The sequence below is a fragment of the Pongo abelii genome, chromosome 12, assembly GCF_028885655.2.
Source record: "Pongo abelii isolate AG06213 chromosome 12, NHGRI_mPonAbe1-v2.0_pri, whole genome shotgun sequence".
NCBI lineage: Eukaryota > Metazoa > Chordata > Mammalia > Primates > Hominidae > Pongo > Pongo abelii.
The window spans coordinates 87,406,510-87,418,889 of record NC_071997.2 but is presented as its reverse complement, the minus strand read 5'-3'; positions in this window follow the sequence as shown (position 1 = coordinate 87,418,889).

Below are 12,380 nucleotides of genomic sequence, written 5' to 3'. Positions count from 1 at the left end.
GATCCTAAAACAAACCCCACCCTCATCTTACTCTCAAAAGAAGATGTCTGCAGAGGGTGGTCAAAGGCTTAAAGTACAGACTGGTTCTGAATTTCCAACTGTCTCTCATTTCTCAGGTGAACCAGTCAATCTAAAGCATTTATTTTATGCACAACCTGGGCAAAATGGAGGTGTGTGAGTTAGGGGGAAGCTTCCTAGCTGAATGGTTTATTGTGTTCTGGTTTATTATGTATTATGTTTATTATGTAGCGTTGCAGTATAATTTGAAGTCAGATGATGTGACAGCGGGGCTGCAAATAGCTTAGCAGGCAAGCTCTGTGTCAAACTGCTACCTTGAATCTGAGCGACCCTGGTTACTATCCAGAGTTACTGTCCTCCTTATACCTCAGTTGTCTCATTTGTAAAATAAAGATAATAATATCTACTTACACAGTTGTGAGGGCCCACAAGTCATAAGCTATATAAAACCCTTTGCAAGTCTCTGGCATATAGTGACTGCTCTATAAATGTTTGTTATTAGAAAACAATTAGTGGGGGGAGGAGGGGAAGTATTCACATTCATGCAGAAAGTTCCAGAGAATCAGATTTTCGCCACTCTCTAAATAAATGAATTCAATCATAAATTGTGCAGTCCAGAGAATTTGTGTTGGTTGCCAGTATAAAGAATTGAACATCAAAGCCATTATTGGTCAGCAGACCTCTATGCCCAGTGGACACTTTAGAGGACCACCTATCTGTGGGCTCCCACTTCCTCCTCACCAGAATTAATTGTTCTCATCTTAATGAGACACCAATGAGTTAATTATTTGTAATAACAAGGAGCTTCCCTTCATCTCTCTTCGCCAACAGGGGGTACATTGGTGGCTATTTTATTTATAGGGATGGAGGCATTCAGATCCTCTCCCAACCCTCCTCACCCTTCCTTTTTTTTTTTTTTTTTTTTTATCAGGAAAGTCCTTTTGTAAGAGGGCTGGCTAGGGTTAAGGGATGATCTGTGGGGGGAGATGGAGAGCACGGCCTTGTCTGTGAAGTTCTGATTGCTCCAGCCCACACTGAGCTCTTCCTTGCCTGGTTTCTTGACCACCTACCACTAGCCCTTGTTGGCACTCAGTATGTAACATGACTTTGCCTGCCAACCCTTGTCCACATAGGCAGATGTTCCCTTCCATGAGGGTACAGCACCATACTTTCCTGTCTTACTGCTCACTCAGTGGGCTCCCCATAGCTGTAAGCAGAAAGAACCTGCTGGATGATTGAGAGGAGGGACCTCTTAGGGAGGTGGGATTGAAGCTCTTGGGCTGGGAATAGCCCAGAGGTGAGGGTGCAGCTTGCATACACAGAGCCTACACCTAACTCATCTTTATCCCTGTAACTGGCAGTCTGGACAGAATTTGCTACTTCCCATAGGGTCTGCCTGGAGATGTGTCTTGGGTGACTTCAAGGTTCTGTGAAAATGAGAGTTGGAAATTGGGGGGGGGGGGTTGTGTGCTTTTTTGAGACAGTGGGAGGAAAGAGCCTAACCTCTTTTTTTTAAAGTTTTGTTTTATGTTCAGGAGTACATGTGCAGGATGTACAGTTTGTGACATAGGCAAACATGTGTCATGGGGGTTTGTTATACAGATTATTTCATCACCCAGGTATTAAGCCTAGTACCCATTCACTATTTTTTCCTGATCCTCTCCCTTCTCCCACATTCTACCCTCTGAGAGGCCCCAGTGAGTGTTGTTTCCCTCTACATGTCCGTGTGTTCTCATCATTTAGCTCCCACTTATAAGTGAGAACATGTGGTGTTTGGTTTTCTGTTCCTGGATTCGTTTGCTGAGAATAATGGCCTCCAGCTCCATCCATGTCCTTGCAAAGCACATAATCTCATTCCTTTCTATGGCTGCGTAGTATTCCATGGTGTATATGTACCACATTTTCTTTGTCCAGTCTATGATTGATGGACATTTAGGTTGATTCCATGTCTTGGTATTGTGAATAGTCCTGTAATGAACATACACATGCATGTGTCTTTATAATAAAACTATTTATATTCCCTTGGGTATATACCCAATAATGGGATTGCTGGGTCGAATGGTATTTCTGTCTTTAGGTCTTTGAGGAATCGCCACACTGTCTTCCACAATAGTTGGACTAATTTACACTCCCACCAACAATGTATAAGCATTCCTTTTTCTCCACAACCTTGCCAGTATCCGTTAGTTATTGACTTTTTAAATAGTAGCCATTGTAAGTGGTATGATATGATATCTCATAGTGGTTTTGATTTCCATTTCTCTAATGACCAGTGATGTTGAGCTTTCTTTCATATGATTGTTGGTCACATGTATGTCTGTGTTTTTTGCCCACTTTTGAATGGGGTTGTTTGTTTTTTCTTTCTTGTAAATTTGTTTAAGTTCCTTATAGATGCTGGATATTAGACCTTTGTCAGATGCATCGTTTGCAAAAATTTTCTCCCATTCTGTAGATTGTTTACTCTGATGATAGTTTCTTTTGCTGTGCAGATGCTCTTTAGTTTAATTAGATCCCATTTGTCAGTTTTTGCTTTTGTTGCAATTGCTTTAGGTGTCTTCGTCATGAAATCTTTGCCCATGCCTATGTCCTAAATGGTATTGCTTAGGTTGTCTTCTGGGGTTTTAATAATTTTGCATTTTACATTTAAGTCTTTAATCCATCTTGTGTTAATTGGCATAAGGAAGGGATCCAATTTCAATTTTCTGCATATGAGCCCTACCTCTTTAAGGACCAACCACACAGCAAATCAGGCCAGCTGCATAATCTGTGGCACCTGGTGCAAAATGAAACTGTGAGGCTCTTTGACCAAAAATTGTTCAGAAATTTAAGATGGTGACTGTAGAGCATTAAGCCAAGTGCAGGCCCATCTGAGGGTGGGGCCTTGTACTGCCCAGGCTTCATGTCCATGAAGCGGGCCCTGCAAGAAATCCAGGAGCTCCTCCTAACTTGGACATGACACATCAACTCACCACTCATACATCTGAACTCCTCAGTGCACCTGGGACTCAGGGACAGGAGAGGAAGGGAGTCATCAGGCTAACAGCAGCGTGGGAAGAAGGCTTGCTGGCAGGACCTGTGTATGTGCCGTCAGGGGAAGCCCACCACCCCCGGATGGAAATGTTCAACACAGTCTGTGTTTATCCCACCCCATCGTCACGGAGCGTGACTAAGACCTGCCTGCAACTCTACACTGGGTGTGCGCAGGAGGAATCAGCCTCGCCATGACAATATTTACTTCACTGTTGCCCCAGGGAGCTCTACATTCTGAGAATGGCAGGGATTTTCTTTTCTCAATCTTTACCCTCAGGGGCAGCTTCTTTTGCCCGCTGAGAGTGTTCTGGTTTGAAACAAGAATGGGGTGCACCCCAATGGGAGAATACCCTGGAAGACCCAAGACCTTCAAACTTTTACTGTGTCCAAGAACGGGGAGGGGAAGAGGATACTTATGCTCAGTTCCATTTGCCCAAGAGCATTGAGCTTGTGAGTGTTTTGTGTGTCTCCTCCGAGCTCTCTGAGATGAGAGCAGGGTCCACACCTTGTCTTTCATCTCTGCCCTTCAGCCTCTGGGCCATATGAAGGTGCTCAGTTTACAGAACAGAAGAGGAAGGGAGGAAGGGAGGCCAGGAGGTCACTCTCTTATGCTAAGTACTTTGGGCCTTACAAGTTGGGCTGGAGGGTGGTGAGTGACCAGGGCCTGGGAAAATCTGCTCTTCCTGAGACCCATTCATCCTTAGCTCCTCGAGGCAGACCCTGCTGCCTGGAACTCAGGTGTTGACTTTTGCCAAATACTTTAAGAGGAATAAACACTTAACAGCTTTGTGAAGTTCCCCACAGAGGCACCAAAGTTTTCCTAAGGATTTAGTCTGTCCTGAGTGCATAACACCTAAGAAAACTCTGCTTTTGAGGGTGATGTCCCAGAAAAGCCAGATAAGACAGGGAGATGAGCCTCCTGTTTGCAGGAGCCTAGAAACATAATGTCCTTTTGCTGTATGTAGATACTTCTGTTCCCTTCTCATTCTATTCCCTTCTATTCCGTTTGTGGCAATACATATTTCCTGATGTGATTTCTGTATGTCAAACCCATCAACCTACATTATTGGAATTATTGTACAGGTGTTACTTTGATAACATAAACTGATATATCTAACTTACATAAAGGAGGCATAACAAAGAAAGTAATTTGTTATAAATTGAAATACTATTTTATTCTATGTAATACATATGTGATATATTGTTATACATGTCATGTGTTAAATGTCAATGTTGTATATCTTATATATTAATAATATATTTCACGTATATACCACATATATTTCACATGTGTACCATATATGTGAAATATATTAATAGATATGATAGTATTTCATTGATTTAAGTTACTTAGAGATAATTAGATTTCCTTTTTCCAGAGTTTCAAATACCTTCTGTCCTGATCAGTGCCTTGATGTCACAGGCACCCACTGAAGAAGAGAGGTTTAGTTTTTCTGCTGGTGGCTTCATCAGATCACTAGCCGTACTATCCCATTTTAATGTGACACAATTACATAACAGCATATGTCAACAAATTATCATTTGCTCTTTATCTTTGCAAATAGCTTACCAGTACTCATTTCATCTGTAAGGAAGATTAGCTGCAAAGTACTTCATGTCTTTACGGACGGGGCAGGTAATGGAATACATATGCACAGCAGCCAGTGTCTCAGGGGTGACCACGACAATCGCAGCCGTCTCCACGGTTTTAGCCAATTTACGGAACTGAGTAGTGAACAGAACTTGCTACAAGACCAACTTGATACTTTACTACTTTCTTTCTTTCTTTTTTTTTTTTTCTCAGACAGGGTCTAACTCTGTCACCCAGGCTGGAGTGCAGTGGCACAATCTTGGTTCACTGCAACCTCCACCTCCCAGGCTCAAGTAATCCTCCCACCTCAGCCTCCTGAGTAGCTGGGACTACAGACCCGCACCATCATGCCCGGCTAATTTTTGTATTTTTAGTAGAGATAGGGTTTTGCCACGTTGGCCAGGCTGTTCTCGAACTCCTGACCTCAAGTGATTCTCCCATCTCGGCCTCCCAGAATGCTGGGATTACAGGCGTGAGCCACCATGCACCACGCCCAGCCGATACTCTACTACTTTCTGTCATGAGTTTACTTACAAGTTTTCAGGCTTAGAGGAGTTGGGGGATTTTCTTCAGACAAGGCACTCAGTATCCATAATTCCCAACCTATACCCCACCTCCACCCACCCCACTACTTCTGAACTTTGTTTTCTCCACTGTTAACACTCATCTCAAATTAGAGATATTCTCCACATACAGAAAAAGGAGCAGACTCTTGGTGGCCTCTCCAGTATCACCCCCTCCATTGCTTCTTGGTGAATAGTGCCCACCTCCCATCATGAAGGTTCCATGCAGCAGTCTGGGCTTGGACATGTGACCCAGTCCTGGTCAATGGGACCTGGGGGGAAGTAGCCTTGGGGCTTCTGGGAAAGATTTCCCTCTTCAAAAGAACAGCAAGGGGAAACGACAATTCCTGCACTTGGATGTGGAGCATGGTGACTAAGAAAATGCACACACTGAGGATGATACAGCAGGGAAATGGCAAAAGCCTGGGTCTTTAATGTTGTACCAAGTCTCTGCAGTGCCCACTCCTGCTCTTGCCCTGCCCCTCCGTTTCTTGCCACGTGAGCTCCTAAATGCCCATGTCGTTCAAGATGCTTTTGGCTTTGCATTTTGTTTTTTTTTGTTTGTTTGGCTTTGTTTGAGATGGAGTCTCACTCTGTCGCGCAGGTTGGAGTGCAGTGGCATAATCTTGGCTCACTGCAACCTCCGCCTCCCAGGTTCAAGTGATTCTTGTGCCTTAGCCTCCTGAGTAGCTGGGATTACAGGCACGTACCACCATGCCCAGCTAATTTTTGTATTTTTAGTAGAGATGGGGTTTCGCCATGTTGCCCAAGCTGGTCTCAAACTCCTGACCTCAGGTGATCCACCCACCTTGGCCTCACAGAGTGCTGGGATTACAGGCGTAGCCACCGCACCTGGCCTTGCATTTTGTTTTGAGAGCATCCCTCCCAACGAAGAGCATCCACTAATTAACAACATACAGAGTAGATGAAGGACCTTGTATCGGGTACTAACAGGGGGATTAAAAGGAAACAGAAAACATTTATCTCTTTCAATGAGATCATAATCTATTGAGATAAATAAAATGTACCTACAAGTGCAACATGAGAATGACTGCCCAGTGTCACATGTTCATGTGTGAAGTGCCACAGTGTAGGCTAAATAGCAATGGCAAAAATATTTGCAGTATTGACTTAGGTTATCCGTTTTCATCAGAATGTTTTCACACTATCAACACTATTAAGAGAGCACCAAAGAAAAATTAAATATAAAATGCACTACCTGTTCTTGCGTGAATCTGCTTGAAAGTTGACATTGCTATCTTTTAAATCACCTACTCTGATATTGTTTCAGGAAGTGCTGGGACATAAAATAGTTCTCAGAAATAGAAATTCACCCATAGAGCCTGCTGAACACATACACTGTTGCTGATATCAGATTTGCAAGCACTTTCTCTATTTAAGAATTTATTGCCATCAGATTCATTATCTCCACCTGACATGTAGGGAGCACATCATAGGCACCTTCATGGTTTTTTAAACTTGATCTGTGGCTGAGTGGTTAGTCAATGTTAGCATAAATGCAAATTTGATGGTCAAAACTAATAATTTCATAGATTTCTGTTTTCCTGGAGGCCACTTCTATTAGGTGTGCTGTGGAAATGGTAACAGAGTATAGTTTCAGGTTGGTGTTACACAGCAGCAATTATGGTGACAGCTTTGGCTCAAACTTTCAAAGTTTGGCAAAATAAGTCTCATTTGGCCTTACCATCTTCCCAGAAATACCATGAAATAGTACTGTGACCTAAATTCCCCTAGAGGAGTTGCAAGGAGACTGGCTGCTGGAGGGCAGCTCTACACCAAAGAGCATCAGGACTTGACCGGACCCCTGTCTGGTGGAGGAGGAAGTGAGAATGACAGGAGGTGTTTTATAGATGCTGGTATTTACACTGTGGGCACACAGCCTAGGAGGGGACTCAACTGTAGAACACAAGACCTACATGAACTCCAGAACCTTCCACCGATCCCTTCTTCTGCCTCAATTTCAAGCCCCTCACCCCAGCTTTCTGTCTGCCCCACCTTTAATCCCATTTATCTCTCTCACTCATCCTCTGGAGGGGGGCATGTTCATTCCTGCTTACCTGCCTGTGCTCATGGGATGCCCCCTGTCTGGAATGTCCTCTCTCATCCCATTTTCCTTCTTTTATTTATTTATTTATGTATGTATTTATTTATTTATTTTGAGACAGGATCTCACTATGTCACCCAGGCTGGAGTGTAGTGATGCAAATACAGCTCACTGTAGCCTCAATCTCCTAGGCTCAAGCAATCCTCCCCTCTCAGCCTTCTGAGTAGTCATGACTACAGGCATGCACCACCACACCCAGGTAATCTGTTGATTTTTTGTAGAGATGAGGTCTCACTGTGTTGCCCAGGCTGGCCTTGAACTCCTGACCTCAAGCAATCCTCCTGCCTCCCAAAGTGTTGGGATTTCAGGGGTGAGCCACCATACCTGGCCCCATTTTCCTTCCGCATCTCTACTCTTTGCCTTTTCTTCACTGCCTAGTTGAAGCCCTGTCACTTACAGAACTATCCTGGCTCTCATTGAACTCTCACTTCTCATAATAATAGTAATTACCATGTATTGAGCATGAAGGATATGCCTGGCAATTTACACACACAATTGATTGATCATCCTTGCAGTGCCCTTTGCAGGTAAGTAATCTGAAGAAGTTGAGGTCATGAGAAGTTTTACGTGACTTGCAAGAAACCATGCAGGTCAAAAGTGGCTAAGCCCAGATTCCCAGCAGGTCTCTCTGGCTCTAGCTGTTCCCATTCCTCTATCCTGCCTCACTGCACAAGCTTCAGGGCTAATATGCAAACAGCTTTGCCTGCATGGAGAGAGAAGAAATAGAAGTTTAGCCTCACAGAGTGCTAGATGCTCCTAAGTCATCGGCATACATTGTGCTGTAGTAGACAGCACGAGTGTGGGGGTGGGTTCTGGAAATGAAAGTCCATTGTGATGGGGTTTTTCTACTCTCCATACGCTGCTTCCATTCCTCCTTGGAACCTGGTACACACTGTGGAAAGGGCCCTTGGTAATGCAACTCAAGGAAGAGGACAATTAGAGCTCTTTAGCGAAATGATGCTCAGGTTGTCTTGCAGGTGTCCCACCTCTAGGAGCTAAAGGCCCCAACCCACTCAGAAAAGAATGAGATGGAAGTGAAAGGCTGACAACATTTATCAGAGCTGGGGAGAGGCTGTTGGACGCAAGGATTAGGAGACAAAGGATTAAAGTGAAGAGACTCCATAGATAGTAATGACTTGGTTCCTCAGGATAGACAGAGGGATAGCCCATGGGGCTACCCAAAGAGCCATGATCAAAGAAAGAATCTGCTGATCTTCCACACATTCTCAACAGAGGCTGAATAGGCAGGGGAGCTACTCCTGAATTCTCACTCTAGTCCAGGCTGTGGGTGAAAGCTCTACTTGAAAAAGAAGAGTTGTTTGTTTGAACTGTTGTATATTTAGTTTAAGTGTCAGGAAAAATTGTCCTAGACTTGAAAATGGGCAAAAGAGATGACTGGGTGTCCTTCGAGTGGGCACTGCATGTAACTGAGTGGACCATCTAGGGATTCTCTGACCCAATAGGGGAATGCTCCTTTGATTGTCTGTTGACTCAAATTAACAGTTCTGTAGAGGCAGAAGTTAAGTGGTAGAAAATTTTTAGATGCCAATGATTTGAATCTATAGGAGTCAAATAAAATTTTTCCAATAACAATTATTCCCTCCTCGATTGATAAAATGATCTCCAACATCATTACACTTTGTTGTGTTACAGGATAATAACCAGTTTTGCAAATATTTAGCAAATTTGGCTCAGATGGCTGTGTATAACAATACATACACAGGACGCGCGCCTGAGGGTTTGGTGCAGCTGCTGGACCCGTGCAGAAAAGAGAAACGCCAAAAGAGGCAAACTGAGATGAAGACAAACGATCATCTGTATGCTGATCATTTTGATAAGACCAAAACCTGTCAAAAAATACTACCCTGAAAACTTCATAAATACTATGGTGTGAAGAACCCTCTGTTTATCTTCAGTTTATCATCAGACATCTTAGGGAGGTTTAATAAAGAACAGCAGGAGACCAAAGCGATCGTCATGGCAGATGGGAGGCAGGACTAGATTGCAGCTCTAACTCAGAGGCATAGAGCAGCATGCAGCGGCTTTCATCATGAATTTTAGCTCCAGAACTACCGCAGGAATAGACCAGGAAACCCAAGAGGACCCACAGACCCTCTGAAGGAAGCAGACTGCTCCTGCAGGACCCAGGAGACACCCCAAAGATTGTGAGTGCCCAAACTGCGAAAGTGGGAAAGGGAGATCCTCTGCCCCTGAACACACACCCCGACTAGGGAAACTGAAGGTCTAGTTTGCAGAAGATTCTGACCTTACCTGGAGCTGAGTCAATTTAGAGAGCCGAGTGAAATGCAGGGGCAGAGGAAGCAGCTGGAAAGGCCCTGGGAGCTTGCTGGGTACCCAAACAGACCATTCCTGCCCAGCATCACAGGATCCTTTGGGAGGGCAGCCAGAGGCACAGGGAAGACACCACAGGGAGAAGGAAATCTCCAGCTGAACTTTGTAACAATTTGAACCGAGGTGGAGAAGCCTCCTGGCCAGAACTTGGGAGAGGGCACGAATCTGGCTTACAGACTCTACAGGTGGGAGAACTAAAGCCCTTCTCTTTTGCAGCTGGGAGGCAGGTAGCCTGGGGCAAGTTCTCAGCACTGCTCGCCTACTGCCTGGAAACAGACTCGGTGCTGTTAGGGGTGGCACAGTGGGAGTGAGACCGACCCTCCGGATTGTGTGGGAGCTGGGTGAGACCTATGACTGCCGGTTTTCTCCCACTTCCCTGACAACCTGCATGACTAAGCAAAGGCAACCATAATCCTCCTAGCCACAGCTCCACTGACCTGGGAACCTTACCCCCATCCCCCACAGTAGCCACAGCAAGACCCACCCAAGGAGAGTCTGAGCTCAGACATACCCAGCCCTGCCCCCACCTGATGGTCCTTCCCTACCCACCCTGGTAGCTGAAGGCAAAGGGCATATACTCTTGGGAGGTCTAGGGCCCCGCCCACCACCAGTTCCTCTCCATATTACTACAGTTGATGCTCTCTGGAAAGCGCCACCTCCCAGCAGGAGGCCAACCGGCACAGAAATAGAGCATTAAACCACCAAGGCTAAGAACCCTCACAGAGTCCATTTCACCCCCCACGGCCTACACCAGAACAGGTGCTGGTATCCTTGGCTGAGAGACCCATAGACAGTTCACATCACAGGACTCTGTGTGCAGACAATCCCCAGTACCAGCCCAGAGCCTGGTAGACTTGCTGGGTGGCTAGACGCAGAACAGAGATAACAGTCACTACAGCTCACATAGAATATACACATTCTATTCAACAGCACATGGAACTTTCTTCAAGATAGACGACATAATAGGCCACAAAAGGAGCCTCAATAAATTTAAGAAAATTGAAATTATATCAAGCACTCTCTCTGACCACAGTGGAATAAAACTGGAAATCAACTCCAAAAGGAACCTTCAAAACCATGCAAATACATAGAAATTAAATAACCTGCGTCTAGATGATCATTGGGTCAAAACTGAAATCAAGATGGAAATTAAAAAATTTTTCATACTGAATGACAGTAGTGACAAAACCTATCAAAACCTCTGGGATACGACACAGGCAGTGCTAAGAGGAAAGTTCATAGCCCTAAACGCCTACATCAAAAAGACTGAAAAAGCACAAACTGACATTCTAAGGTCACATCTCAAGGAACAAGAGAAACAAGAACAAACCAAAACCAAACCCAGCAGAAGAAAGGAAATAACCAAGATCAGAGCAGAACTAAATGAAATTGAAACAATTTGATGAGTTGAAAAATTTGTCAAATGAAAAAAATACAAAAGATAAATGAAAGAAAAAGCTGGTTCTTTGAAAAGATAAATAAAACTTACAGACCATAAGCAAGATTACAAACAAGAAAAGAAAAAAAGAAAAGAAGAGAGAAAAGTCCAAATAACATCAATAAGAAATGAAATGGGAGATGTTACAACTGACACCACAGAGCTACAAAATATCATTCAAGACTACTATGAACACCTTTACATACATAAACTAGAAAACCTAGAAAAGATGGATAAATTCCTGGGAAAATACAACCCTCCTAGCTTAAATCAGGAAGAATTAGATATCCTGAACAGACCAATAACAAGCAGCGAGATTGAAATGGTAATTTAAAAATTACTAACAAAAGAAGTCCAGGACTAGACGTATTCACAGCAGAATTCTACCAGACATTCAAAGAAGAATTGGTACCAATCCTTTTGACACTATTCTACAAGATAGAGAAAGAGGGAACCCTCCCTAATTCATTCTATGAGCCAGCATCACCCTAATACCAAAACCAGGAAAGGACACAACCAAAAAAGAAAACCACAGACTGATATTCCTGATGAACATAAATGCTAAAATCATTAACAAAATACTAGCTAACTGAATCCGACAACATATCAAAATGATAATCCACCATGATCAAGCAGGTTTCATACCAGGGATGCAGGGATGGCTTAACATATGCAAGTCAATAAATGTGATACACTACATAAACAGAATTAAAAACAAAAATCACATGATCATCTCAATAGATGCAGAAAAAGCATTTGAGAAAATCCAGCATTGCTTTATGATTAAAACTCTCAGCAAAATTGGCATACAAGTGACATAAGGCAATGTAATAAAAGCCATCTATAACAAACCCACAGCTAACATAATACTTAATGGGGAAAAGTTAAAAGCATTCCCTCTGAGAAGTGGAACAAGACAAGAATGCCCACTCTCACCACTGCTTTTCAACATAGTACTGGAAGTCCTAGCCAGAGCAATCAGACAAGAGAAAGAGAGAAAGGGCATCCAAATCGGTAAAGAGAAAGTCGAACTGTCACTGTTTGCTGATAATATGATCGTTTACCTTGAAAACCCTAAAGCCTTCTCCAGAAAGCTCCTAAAACTGATAAAAGAATTCAGCAAAGTTTCCAGATACAACATTAATGTACACACATCAGTAGCTCTTCTATACACCAACAGCAACCAAGCAGAGAATCAAATCAAGAACTCAACCCCTTTTACAATAGCTGCCAAAAAAAAATAATAAAATACTTAGGAATATA